Below are 14,383 nucleotides of genomic sequence, written 5' to 3' on the forward strand. Positions count from 1 at the left end.
CAAATTGTTGACACCCCCTCTGCCCCTGCTTGGACAGCTGTGAATGACATCTGCATCAAATCAGCCAGGAGTTATTTATTTTCGAAATGTGCAGTGACCCGCTTCTAAGCCCAAAGGGTAAAAATGTCACCTTTGTTCATTTCTCAAGAAAAATATTTTTAAGATCCAGCGCTGACTGGGAAAGGAAAAGCTGTTCCTTAGGGTGTTATCCATAATTCCCTCCTCATTTCAAGCCTTCTGACAGTCATCACTTCTTGCCTCCATTCCTAGTTGTAATACAAACAGGAAAGTAATTCCATTGCTTCACGAGCCAATTGACCTCTTTTCTTCCATGGAATTTAAATTGATTATTGCATTTGTGTTTAAGAACTGTATGGTTTTGTGATTACTTGTTCATATTTCAAAGATTGTGAGCTTCGGCACAATAGGGCTGTTTGATTCAGTTTTATAATCCCATTACCTAGGACATGGCCCCATATGAGATAACAAATAAGTTTTGTTTGTTTGTTTACCAATAAGTATTTTTAAGTAGATAAATTAACTAAGATTAACAAATGTGTCTCCTTGCCTGGCGTTAAGTCTTTCAAGTCAATCATATTAACAATAAAACATAAATACAATTAAAAACAAAACAACCTCCATGAATGACCTTTTTTCAGATTCCTCATAGTTTCATGCAAAATCAGACTATCTGACATATGTGTGCTGTGGTCATGGGGCCATTATAATGGAACTAGGTGGAAGATTCTGTTAGAATACCTAGAAACAAGCCTGGAAGCCTGAATATCATGCATTTGGAGTACACACTTTTTACTTGAAGAATCATCCACAGATAACAGGAAACCCCATGTCCCCTGGAAATACATCTGGCCCGTATAAAGCTAGAGAAAGGCTAGAGCAGGGCTTCTCAAAGTATGGTCTGAAGACCCCCTGGGAATCACCAACTCCCTTTCAAAGAATCCACAAGGTCAGAGCTACCTACATAATGGTACTAAGATGTTATTTGCCTTTTTCATTCTCATTCTCTCATGAATGTTCAGTGGAATTTTCCAGAGACCCCAAAATTATCTGAAAAGGCTATTAAGTTAGTTTTCCCTTTTCCAACTACATATCTGCATGAGGCCATATCTTCATATATTTCAACTAAAACAATATGTCACCACAGATTGAATGTAGACCAAATATGAGAATACAGCTGTTTTCTATTACCCCATACTTTGAAGACATTTACAAAAATGTAAAAGAGTGCTATGCCTCTCACTAAATTTTTTGTTTTGGAAAATATATTTTTCATAAAAAAGTATATTTTCATAAAAAATTATTACATAAATGTAATAATTTATTATCATTATTTTAAATGAATTAATAAATAAATGAAAATTTTGTCAGCTATTACCCACCTTAACAAAAACTATTTAGGGTCCTCCAATATTTTTTTTTAATTGAAGTATAGTTAATTAACAATGTTGTGTTAGTTTCAGGTGTACAACAAAGTGATTCACATATATATATATATATATATATATATATATATCTTTTTCAGATTCTTTTCCCTTATAGGTTATTACAAAATATTGAGTATAGTTCCCTGTGCTATGCAGTAGGTCCTTGTTTGTTATCTATTTTATATATAGTAAGTACTGTCTGTCTATTAATCCCAAACTCCTAATTTATCCCTCCCTGCCCCTTTCCCCTTCAGTAACTATAAGTTTGTTTTCTATATCTGTGGGTCTATTTCTGTTTTGTAAATAAGTTCGTTTGTATACATATATATATATTTTTAGATTCCACATATAAGCAATATCATATGACATTTGTCTTTCTCTGTCTGGCTTACTTCACTTAGTATGATAATCTCTAGGTCCATCCACGTTGCTGCAAATGGCATTATTTCATTCTTTTTTATGGCTGAGTGGCATTCCATTGTATATATGTACCACATCTACTTATCCATTCATCTGTTGATGGCCATTTAGGTTGCTTCCATGTCTTGGCTATTGTAAATAGTGCTGCAATGAATATTTTTAAGCAGTCAATGTGGTTTTGAAACCAAAGAGTTTGAGAACCACTGTACTAGAATATGATGAGTATAAATATAAAATAAATAGGCTCCCAAACAATCATTAACTGAGGAAGGGAAAAAGCAAATGGAACCCTGTTTCTAAGCTTGACCAGAAGACTCTGCTAAAAATGCTGACCATTGTTATTTATCCAATCAACTAATTACACATAGCTCTTTGAAGGCTGCATCTAAGTCTTACTTCACTCTCTTCTCATAAACCAAGCCAATCATTTGCCAGCCAAATATTTGCCAACTCTTTCCAGTTGCATACAAATTGTGTTGTTTCATAAAATATTTACCCTAAAATGTCACACTTACAATGGTTTTCAATGACAATTCAGTTTTTTTAAATTAATTTTTATTGGAGTTAGTTGACTTACAATGTCGTGTTAGTTTCAGGTGTACAGCAAAGTGAATCAGTTATACATATACATATATCCACTCATTTTTAGATTCTTTTCCCATATAGTTCATTACAGAGTATTGAGTAGCGTCCCCTGCACTAGACAGTAGGTAATGACAATTCAATTTTAATTTGAGAACATGGTCAGGTCTGTAGGCAACCTGGGCTGAGGTTGGACGTGTGGTCACAGCGCACAGATGCTACTTCTGAGACCTGCTGCATCTGTGGGTTACTGCAAAGGGAATGGGTAGGCTGGTGCCCAAATCAGCCCTGCCTATTTTCCTAATGGCTTATTAGTTTGTTTAGCTTCACATGATGTATTTTTAGTAATACGGGCTAATGACACCAGGAATGTTTATATTAAATTGATCCTTTTTATACAAGAATGCAATGTTCATTTTAATAAAAACTGACTATTGAAGGGCATTGGTATTCATGTGCATGTGCGTGTGTGTGCGTGTGTGCATATTCTCAAATAGATGTCTTTCAGTCTCCTTTTTTCAACCAGTCTTATCTTTGGCTCAGAAAAAGTTTACCACTCCTAATTGCTCTACACTGATCCATTTCCCAAGAGCTCAGAACAAAGCCAAAATATTTGATGATGTACTCTTCTGTGTCTTGTAGCTTCTCTTCTGGCTTGTATCCTGCTTACAATCACTTTTCAAGTCTCATCACCTATTTAAAAATCTATTATTACTTGGGTGATCCAACCTTCCTTTACACCCCTTCAAAGACCACATTGATGGCAATGTGGTCTAATGACTGACACCCAGGCGGACAGGGTGCATGTGGGAATTGCTGACGCTGTGAGAACATAGACTTCCCTCTATCAGTTCCCCACTCAGTGAAGAGAAATACTTATCTGTTTGTCCATTCACCTTCCAGAATTATGTAGCCTCTGAGATCCTCCTTATTAGCCCTCTTTCTCCCATTGTTTACACTGTTCTCCTTGTCTCTCATCCCACCAAACCCTGGCCATGCCTCAAGTAGCATTTCAGGGTCACTTCAAGTGCATAATTTCTCATGTCTGGACTTCTTCTTTGGTGCTTGAAGTATATTGCCCTGTAATAATCATTATACTATGAATTTTCCAAAAATGTGTTGTTTTTCCAAATAGCCTTGAGTTTCTTGACAGCAGAGATTTTCTCTTATTCATCTTTGATTATAAAATGCCTTGTAGCCTGAAGAGTACTCAGGACAGATGCAACATTTATTCCATACCTGTCATGTGCCAAGCACTGTGCCAAGCGCTTTTGCATAAATCATCTAATTTAATCCTTGAACTTGAGGCTCAAAATGATGAAGGGACTAGTCCAAGATAACACAACAATCCAAGAGTAACAGCAGTTGGGGCTGGCAGCTAGAGTTGTTCAGCTCTGTGCTAAACACCTTTTTCTATTTCATCACACTGCTTCCCTAAGTAAATATTTCTTGATTAATAGCTCTTACTCTTCCTCCTCTTCCTAATCAATCTCAATCAATATCATGATATAAAATGAGTATATTTTCCTTTTAAAATGAAAAGATATTTGTACAAGGTTATGCTCCATTCTTAGTGTGGCTAGCCTAGGGCAACCAGACGTCTCACTCTCCACTAATACTATAGGCCAGTAATTTCAAATTGCTCTGAGGAGTCCTGGGAATCCCAGGGAGACACATCAGAGGGTTGGGGTAGGAGAAATGAGTTTTGACATCTCTGCCTCTACTGGAGTGATTTTAACTTATATCTTTTTTTTTTTTTTTTTTTTTTTGGCTGCGTTGGTTCTTCATTGTTGCACGCGGGCTTTCTCTAGTTGCAGCGAGCAGGGGCTACTCTTCGTTGCGGTGCACTGGCTTCTCATTGCAGTGGCTTCTCTTGTTGCTGAGCACAGGCTCTAGGCACACGGGCTTCAGTAGTTGCAGCATGTGGGCTCAGTAGTTGCAGCACGTGGGCTCTAGGGTACGCGGGCTTCAGTAGTTGTGGCTCGTGGGCTCTAGAGCACAGGCTCAGTATTTGTGGAGCACTGGCTTAGTTGCTTCATGGCATGTGGGATCTTCCCAGACCAGGGATCAAACCCATGTCCCCTGTGTTGGCAGGTGGATTCTTAACCACTGCGCCACCAGGGAAGTCCTAACTTATATCTTTTTTTAACACAAATTTCATTTAAAAGAAAGCCTTCTAGAGCTTTTAAAATTTTTGAAATCAGATATAGCCCAATCTCAGATCTTGGGTTCTATGCTGCTATAGGAACCAATCTCAGAGAGAGGCCAAAATATGACCTCATCATTGCTAGGTGTCCCATGCTGTAGAGGTCGGAGAAGACACCAAACACTGATCTAGGCATGACTACTCCAGAGCCAGCCTTACAGCAATGAAGGGCAAACTCACTTCACCAACTTTATGACTTGAAGAATGCTACAGAAATCTACATGCACCAAAATATTTCTTCTATTGGTCAGCTATGGCCATATTTGAATGCTTACTCACAGGGCCTGGGATTCTAATAATCAGAAATTCTAGAGGTAACATACTACAGAGAAAGAGAAGTACACTCAGGGATCCAAAGACTAGGAGTCAAGTCCTGCCTCAGTTGTTGATTTCTCTGTGCCTGTTTTACCCATCTGTGAAATGGAGATGACAATCCCCGCCTCACACCATTAGTAGGTTTTCAGTAAATGTTTCCTGAATTGATGGATAGATGGGTGGATGAATGGGTAGGCAGGTGTATGGATGGTTGGATAGAGAGCCATCAGCATATGTAAAATTGTCTGACACATAACTATACCACTTCCAGTATAAGCAAAAGGTCACATTTAGTAGCTTAAAACAACACAAACTTATGATCTCACAGTTTCATAGAGCAAAACTCTAAAATGGGTCTCACTGAGTCAAAATCAAGGTGTGGGCAGGGCTGTGTTTCTTCTGGAGGCCCGAAGGGAGGATCTGTTCCCTTGCCTCTTCCAGCTTCTAGAGACTGCTGCATTTATTGGCTCATGTCTTCCTTCCACCTTCAAAGCCAGTAAGGGCTGATAGAGTCTTTCTCAGACTGCATCACTATGACATTGGCACACCTGCCTCCCTATTCCCTGTATAAGACCCATATAGTACATTGGATCCACCTGGATAATCCAAGATAATCTCCCCATCTCAAGATCACTTTCCTGAAAATTCCCCTTTGCCCTGTAGAGTAACATATCTACAGTTCCAGGGATTAGAATGTAGACATCTTGGTAGGCGGGGCATTACTTTGCCTACCACACTATAGGACAGTTTCGATTATATTGGAAGCTGTGCAAGATAAGTCAGAGATTCCTGATCCTGACTGAACATTAGAATTATCTGGGAGCTTTAAAGAAAATAGATGCCCAGGCACCTCACCCAAATACTAAAATTTACTTGGGCCACATGTGCCTGACCATCAGCATTTGCTCAAAGTACCCTAGATTATTCTGCTGTGAAGCCAGATTTGAGAGCCACTGGGTGTATTTAAGAAAGTGGATTTGGACCATCACACAAAGTTAAGTTTGAGGACCTCTTCAGCCCCTTAGGTCACTCACTTTATTTTTCTAAACCCGAGTGCCCTTATCCAAAAAACGGGCATAATAATCATATGAGGACTAAATTAGATAATATATATAAAGTTCTGTGTGCCTTGCCTAGAACATGTTAATCCCTCAGTAAAAGGTAGTCATAATTATCAATTTTTACAGAGCAGGCGAACTTAACATCCCTAAGCGATGGCAAACATAAATATCAAAAGTGAATCTCCAAGAATATGCCCCAAACTCACCCCTCTTGATCAGACTTAAAGAAGTTTAGGGTTCCAACTAATTCTGCTGAGATTGCCTGTAAACTGATATGTCTCAGGAGAGTTATTAGGTTCTGCCGTCCTTGCATCTGGTTCTGGGCGATGACTGGTTTCTCCTTGGGTTTTCTCCTTTCACACGGCAGAGCCTGCAGGACAAATCAGCTTAGCATCATGTGCACACAGCCAGCTGTCTCCATGGGGATAGTATAAACTCAGGCCCATCCCAACAAGGCTCATAGTCTACTGGTGTTTTAAGTCCTTCCATTAGTAAAAGAGTACCAGTCCCCGTTCTCTAAAAGACTCAGCTCACTGTGCCTGGGATCCCAAGCCCCAGATTCTTTTCATCAGCCCAAGCCCCATCCCAGCCCATGATGTGGGACATTCAATCAGGACTGACCCCAGTCTTGTGTGGCAGCCACACCCTGTCCCACAGAAAGATGAGACCCTCTTCATGATGTTAGCACTAGGCAAAACCCCTTTACTAACCTGCTTTATTTTCATGCATTGCTGGGAATTAGAATGGGCCAAAAGAACCTGCCTAATTTTATAGTGAGAAAAGGCTATGTTCAGCTAAAGTCATCAATTGTAGTAGAAGAACTGTGTTTTAAAATTTTATTAGCTTCCAAAATCAAAAAAGAGGGGAGATTACATCATAAGTGAGGGATCTTACTTTATTAGTTTCCAGAGTCAGAAAAAAGAAAAGGGAAATTATATCATACATAAGAAAGATCTCCCACATTTTTTGTCTTGTGTTTTCCTTTGCTAACCTCTTCCTTTAACTGCTGGGAAATTAAGGGGAAATACAGTATCAAAAAACATTGACCCTGGTGATTTAAAATTAAAATCTGTGGTTCTTCGTCTTCAGGAAAATTAGAGCTTATGATTCTATTTCTGCTTCTTTCAGTTCTGGAAAGAGACTGACAGCACATTTCTGTAGGGGACAACATTTCCCAAGTTTGCATATCCAGGGCATGGAACACTTGTGGGAGGTAGAAGCAGCATTTTGGTTTGTTTATTTTTGAGAAAATTTTAAAATAAGAGAAAAAAGCACAAAAAAAGTATATAACAAACACCAATGGATCCATGACCAAGAATTTTGTCATATTTGCTTGAAGTCTTTTCTAATATGAAAAGAATAAACTGTATATAGAAAGTTGAAATCAGTCATCATTCCTCCTCAGGCCTTCCCAAAGATAGTCTCCATCATGATTTCACTGTGATTCTCTTAGGGTTACTTCTTTACCTGCTAGCCAAGGTCAGTGCTGTTCATCCTGACTTGTGTGGCCAGGATCCCCAACCCCAGAAGATGGACATGATGACTGCTCCAGTTGAGAGTCACCCATTGCTGCTGACTGGGTCTTTCACCTCATATCCTGATCTGGTCGCTGATCTTGGAGAGATGCTCTAGGTTCTGTGTGTGCCAAGAACAGATGCAGCCTACATGGTGTGAGCCCAAGCCTGGTTCCCTGGTTCCCACTTGGCCTCCTCAAGGTGGATGGACTTGCCCAACAAAAGACACTTTAGATCAGTCTTCTTGGATTCAAGAGACACAATCCTATAAAGAGAGTCCAGGAGGAGAATTTCAAGGGCTCTTGACCTTCATCTCATGGGTTGCCAATCAAATGCCTCCTCTGGCCAGGCAGGTGACTTTAATGAGCTAAGTAGTTACAGCAAATTATGGAGGCTCCGTGAAACTCCAGCCAATTGTTTTATCGGGAAATTGGACTTTTCAATGAAAGCCACAAATCTAAATAATTATGTGAAATCACTCTAGTTTTTACATTTCCCCATTTTTTTAATATTTAAAGTTTTCAATCTACAGAAAAGCTTAAACAATAGCACAGCAAACAACTGTATTCCCTTCAGCTAGATTCACCCAATTGCTAACATTTTGCCATATTTTATGTATATGTATAAATAATTTCCTGAACCATCTGAAAGTAAGTTGTGCAAATCATGACAATTCATCTGTAAAACTTTAAGCATGCATCTCCTGAGAATAAGGGCCTTCTCCATTTTAACCATAATGCCATTATCACACCTAAGAAAAGCAACAATTTCTTTATCATTGAATTGCCCATATGAAAATTTCTCCAATTGTCCCAACATTATTTTATAAAGTTTTTTTGTTCAAACCAGGATCCAATCAAGATTTACATATTGTATTTCATTGCTATGTCTCTTTGGTATCTTTTAATCTAGAAGAGTTCTTCTACCCTCTTTTGTTTTTCAAAACTATTTTTAATTGTCGGTAATGAATATGATTTATATGAATGTGTGTGTGTGTGTGTGTGTAGGGGTGTATGCACCCACACACCCACACATAGGCAACGAAAGCAGTTCCCCAGGCCAGCTTCACACTGTGGGGTACATCTCTGCACCCAAGCGTAGTCCGTCAAAGGTTCCACTTCCAAAAGCAGAGTCAATATGGTCTGCCTCAGCCCATATTGGTGCATTCACTTATCAAGGACGGAAAGATGAGAGAAAAAGAAAGAGAATTCCTTCTCTCACTGCTATTAATTGAAGGTCTTAGCACTGATAGCTGGCTAAACTCTGAGGAGGAATTGGATGAGAGTCACTTGGGAGAGGGATCTAGTTACAAATGCCAGCGGCTGGGCTCCACCCCAAACCTGCTCAATCTGGAATTGCACTTATTTTAAAAACACCTCCAGCTATTCTTCTGAACACTAAAGTTTGAGGGCTACTATTCTAAAGACACACTGATAAATTAAGGATGGGGCCCTACCCCTGGCAAATTCTAGTAGAACCAAAACATAAAATGTTATCACTGAGGCAATAAGTTCTCTGGAAGCCCAGAGGGAAGGTCAGAGGAGGCTTTGGGGCGGGGGTGGGGAGGTGAGCTCTGAGTGGAGTTTGAAGATGAAGGCTGAGTTAACCAGGTGAAGGATGGGGAACTGTATGGAAATGAGAGAAGCAGAAGCTCTGCCTCATGCACCTGGAGGTGTGCCAAGAATGGGTGAAGGAGAGTCTCATCCATGGTGAGAGGTTTTAATTTTTTTTTTTTTCTGCAGTGTTGGAGAGCCACTGAAGGGCTTTAAGCAACCATGATCCAGTCGATCATAGGAAGACCATGCTTGACAGGCCTGAGAAGGAAGGATCAGAGGCAGAGCAATTCTGTAAGAGGCTACGGCAGCTACAGAGGCAGGAAGTGATGGAGGCAGCCCAGTGGGGCAGGAGGGCAAGCTCTTGAGACAGAGAAGCACCAGGATGGGCAGTGGAGACGTGAACCTGGGAGTTGGAGGAGGGAGGCTAAAGCTGATTCTGGGCTCATGTTTCAGTCTCATGTGAATAGGTGATTGTGGTGCCTGCTGGACATTTAAGTGACAACGTTCCTTAGGTGGTTACCTGGTTAGGAGAGCAGTAGTGAGAGCCTCAGACCCAGGAGAGACCCAGGAGAGGCCATGCAGTGGGGGCAGAATGGGGTGAGGAGCCAGCCTTTGGATCAGACAGAGGGTGTGGCTGGATTGCCTGCTACAGAAAGCAAGTGGTTAACCCATTTGAATGGGTGGAACCAACCACTAGGGGACCCTGGTTTTGTTGATGTCCCTGTGCCCTTTGCTGACTCCTAGTGCTACAATTTCCTCTCTCCACTCCTTTCTCTAGTGGCCTCCAAAGTGGAGGACCCTCCAAAGGAGGGTTTAAGACAGTTTGTTGAGCATGAAGAGAAATTGTTAGAGATACTAGATTTTTTTAAAAATCTCATCTTTTCTATTTTTGTTTACATTTTATAATGGGTAAAGTATATTCCCAAAGCCAGATATATGGATGGATGGATGGATGGATAGATAGATAGATAGATAGATAGATAGATATAGATAGATAGATAGATAGATAGATAGATAGATAATCAGTAATAAATACCCAGATATTAGGGGCACATGCTCAAATATTTTTTATTTGCTAGACTTACACAATGAAAAATCTTGAATGACCACTTTTCTGCATGACAAAACTCAGGAAAGGAGAGACTCATGAATGAGAAGGTGGGATGTAGGTGCGGGTCTTGCATACCCACTACTCAGAGATCGCTAGCCTCTTTCAAAAGGTCCTGCCGGCTGATAGAACCCCATGTGGCAGAACCCCTGGAAGTTGTTCAAGTCCCTTCTACCTTTTCCTATTTTGAATGCATTTTTAGAATCTTAGATGCTGAGAGTTGGGAAAAAATCTTTGACATTGATCAGCTAGTTTTCTGCTTTCCTGAGAAGCAAGAAGAAAAGGGAGGTTAGAGAAGAAAGCTGGGGTCAGAGGGAGAAAGAGGAGAGTAAAGTAAAGAAAAGCCACCCTTTCTTCACACATTAACCTGGAGCTGGTCCTGCATCTGGCAGGTTGTGTTATTCCTCTGATTCGTGTTTAGGAGTTTTGCGGGGGTGCGCGAGTGGCCGTTAAAGTCAAAGGAAATAAGCAGAACCTGTTTCTTGGCTTGCCTCCTACGTGATCCGTTCTCATCCTAATCGCTAGTGTGTCTGGCAGTAGGGTGTTTCTGACGGCAGGCAGTGGACTCATTCCAGGAACACGCACCTTCGATGACCTGTGATCAGGGCGTCATTGGCTTAGAGACGGAATTCCCGACACTCGGGCGTACGGAGCCAGGCAAGGGCGAAGTGTCGGAAGGGCGTGGCTTCACCTATGCTTCATCTTGGGCTCCATAGTCTGGAGCGGGGCGGGGCTCGGGCTCTCCTGCCCAAGGCGTTCGCGTGCTGAGCAAGCAGAAGGTCGAAGCCCGCCCCGTGTGTCCGCACCCAGATGCCCCTAGGAAAGGAAGCCATCAGGACTGTGTGAAAACCTAACTTCAGGCCAAATCATTTTCACTCTCAAACGCATTCAGGATTTGTCTTCTGAATAAGTCGCTAGAGGCTCTAAATGGCACAGCAGAGCGGGCGTAGCCCCCGGAAGCAGATCACCTCTCCTTGAGCGGTGGTTGGATTGGCCATCAGCTTTGTGTCACTCCCATCTGAACTAGAAGATGAACTTTATCATTTTTTTTAAACTGAGGGAAAGTAAACGTCATAATTGCTAAAGTGTAAGAACAATAATACACACAGTATTTTCATTTAGAATCAGAAAAGTAAGCTTGTCACGGGCCATAGGTATAAACAGGCCAGTGCTATAGGTAGTAATTACCAGATAGAGATAGGGTAGGGTCCTCAGCCTGGGGTAGAGGTGAGGATGGGATGAGATAGGGCTAGTAGAAGAATTTGCCTGGATTATAAAGACCAAAATTCTGATATCCTAAATAGGTATTGCTACTAGTAGTCATGAGTTGAGTAAGCTGACTTCCTCCATCCTCATCCATAACCCCCCAACTCACTAATTTTCCTCCTATAGTATTTTATTTCCTTGTGTGGCACGATAGAATTGCTCAAGATGGGGAAGAAAAAGCCTGGTACTCAGGTGCACGAAGAATGAGCTATTCACTGAGACCTTCATCATTTGCTTAGAATTGCTTTTGCTGGGGGAGGGGGAGAGCCCTAAACATTTAATAAAATACCCAGAAGCACTGAGGTGTTAGCTATGCTTCTGTGGCAGATGTAATATAAGATCTAACATCTGATTTAAGAAATCTTTGAATTATTTTATTTTATTTTTATTTTATTGCTCAGGGTTCCTTGTAATTTATGAAAAGCTTTAGGGAGTAGCTACAAAAATAATGAAAAGTAGATATTCAGATACTAACCCCATATTACATTATTGGTTCCTTTAAAAAAAATAGTATAAGTAATTCTTTCCAACTCTACCTTCTGTTAACATCACCTCAAGAAGGATTATATGTGAAAAAAAATACGCCCCTCCTATCTTGTATTCTTTCCTCTAAATAATGGGAAAAGTACTACTGCTATATCATGTCTTGAAAGTCTTATATTAATCTGTTGGTTCAGAAAATTGGTTACATATATCCAGAGCATATGGTAAAAGAGGTTTACACCAAAAACAGTGTTTTTGCTTTTGCACTTATTGATTATAAGCTATGTAACATAGAGAGGAATAGGGAGAACCCAATGGAATTTTTATCTTCATTATTATGTAATTGTTATCAATAATAACAGATTATTGCCCAAATTTTCCTTTAGAAGGATTTATAAAAATAGGAAAAAACTGAGTGTTTATTATTCCATAATTATAAGATTAGCTCAAGATAAGATAGATTTGGGAAAATGTCTATACTTCCATTTATTTCAGGAACATATTATCATGTTACTAAACTGGCTTCATGGCTTTTTACTTGTTTTTATTAAATCTTCAAACCTATTCAGAACTATCAGCAAACAGAGTTACCATCCAAACCCAATAAAATATTCAATTTTTAAAATATAATCTTTCTAAATGTGTATATTTCTTCTCCCCATTTTGGAAAGCAAAATTTATGTCTACACCTCAGAGGTAGAAATTGCTAGACTCACCTTTACCTGGGATAAATGCATAAAAAAATCACCTGCCCCACAAACCAGGAAGCCATCCTTGGCCTCTAATAAATTGATTCAATTCCACAATGTTTATACAGTACTTTCTGTGTGCCAGGCACCATACTAGAAGCTAGGAATCAAAGACAAAAAAGTTGCAGCCCACCCTTACAGAGCTCAAGGTCTAGAGAGAGACAGATTCCAACAACTAAAAGATAGCACAGAAGCCAAAGGAAGGCAGGCCACCTTCCCCAGTCTTTAGGGACTGAGGTCAGAAGTCGGTGATAAATCTACACTGGGCTTTGGGGCACGAGCAGGAGTTAACCAGGTGAAAGAAAAGAAAGGAGGTGCATTCCATGAAGACAGGGCACATTCTGGGTCCTGGGATTTTGTTTTGATTTTGACCTCAGGGGCAGGTTGGTGAGGAAGCAGAAACATGAGACTGATTTTTAAAAGTTAACATTTTTCGGTACAGATGAACCTATTTGCAGGGCAGAAATAGAGATGCAGACATAGAGAATGGACTTGTGGACATGGGGGGCAAGGGAAGAGTGGGACGAATTGGGAGATTAGGATTGACATATATACACACTACCATGTGTAAAATAGATAGCTAGTGGGAACCTGCTGCATAGCACAGGGAGATCAGTTGGTGCTCTGTGATGACCTAGATGGGTGGGATGAGGGGGTGATGTGCGAGAGAGGTCCAGGGGGGAGGGGATATGTGTATACACATGGCTGATTCACCTTGTTGTACAGCAGAAACTAACACAACATTGTAAAGCAATTGTACTCCAATAAAAGAAAAAATAAGAGAGTGGAAAAAAAAAAAGTTAACATTTTTCTTCTTTCTCTTTCTCTCCCTCATAACCATCCAGTAAATCCAGGGATGGTAGAGTTGCTCTCTGGTGCCAGGGCCCAGCCTCCTTCCATCTCTGGCTCTGCCATCCCTAGGGTATTAATAAGCCCTAGTCATCAATAAATCTGAATGACTCAGGCCCGCACAGCATTCTGGCAGAGAAAAGCATGGTGGGCCCAGCTTAAAAGCACTATGCAGAAGCTCTTCAGATCTCTTCGGCCTTGATCCCACGGTCCAAAACTTAGTCATATGGCCACAGCTACTGTCAAGAGGGGTAGAAAATGTAGTTGTAGTTGTATGCCTGGCTAAAAAGCAGGAATTATCTTACTGTAGAACAGGCTTTGGCAAACTTTCTGCAAAGGGCCAAATAGTAAATATTTTAGGCCATATACACTCCTTATCATGTATCATTGCTCTTCTTCTTCTTTGTTTTTCTTACAACTCTTTAAAAATGGGAAACCCATTCTTACCTTGAGGCTCTGCAAAACGGGCCATAGGCCAGATTGGGCACACAAGTCAAAGTGTGTCAACCCTATGGAAGAAAGGAAAATTATATAAGAAGGAAAGTGGCCATTCCTGGCATAACCTCTACAAGACTATAAACCACTCAGGGGAAGAGCCTTGCCTCATTCACCTTTCTGGCTAGCACAGTGCTGGCATATACAGTAGGTGCTTAATGTGGATGACTGATGAATGAATGAATGAATGAATAGAAGGGAGATAGGGGAGGTTAATTTAATAGCCACAATTTCTTAAAATCCCATTTTGTGCCAATGGCCGTCTCTTAACATGGACTGTCATTTGAATACTCCATTTTCTCCAGAGTTTGAAGAAAAGTCTAACCAAGAACAG

The 14,383-nt window shown here is 40.5% G+C and overlaps 1 protein-coding gene across 5 annotated transcripts in view; it reads left to right on the forward strand.

The window, feature by feature from the left end:
• Positions 1 to 14,383, forward strand: part of FYB1 (FYN binding protein 1) — a 180,392-nt gene that overhangs the window by 49,573 nt on the left and 116,436 nt on the right. The gene's annotated exons all lie outside the window — the stretch shown is intronic.

Source organism: Balaenoptera physalus (genome assembly GCF_965194825.1).
Source record: "Balaenoptera physalus genome assembly, chromosome: 3".
Lineage (NCBI taxonomy): Eukaryota > Metazoa > Chordata > Mammalia > Artiodactyla > Balaenopteridae > Balaenoptera > Balaenoptera physalus.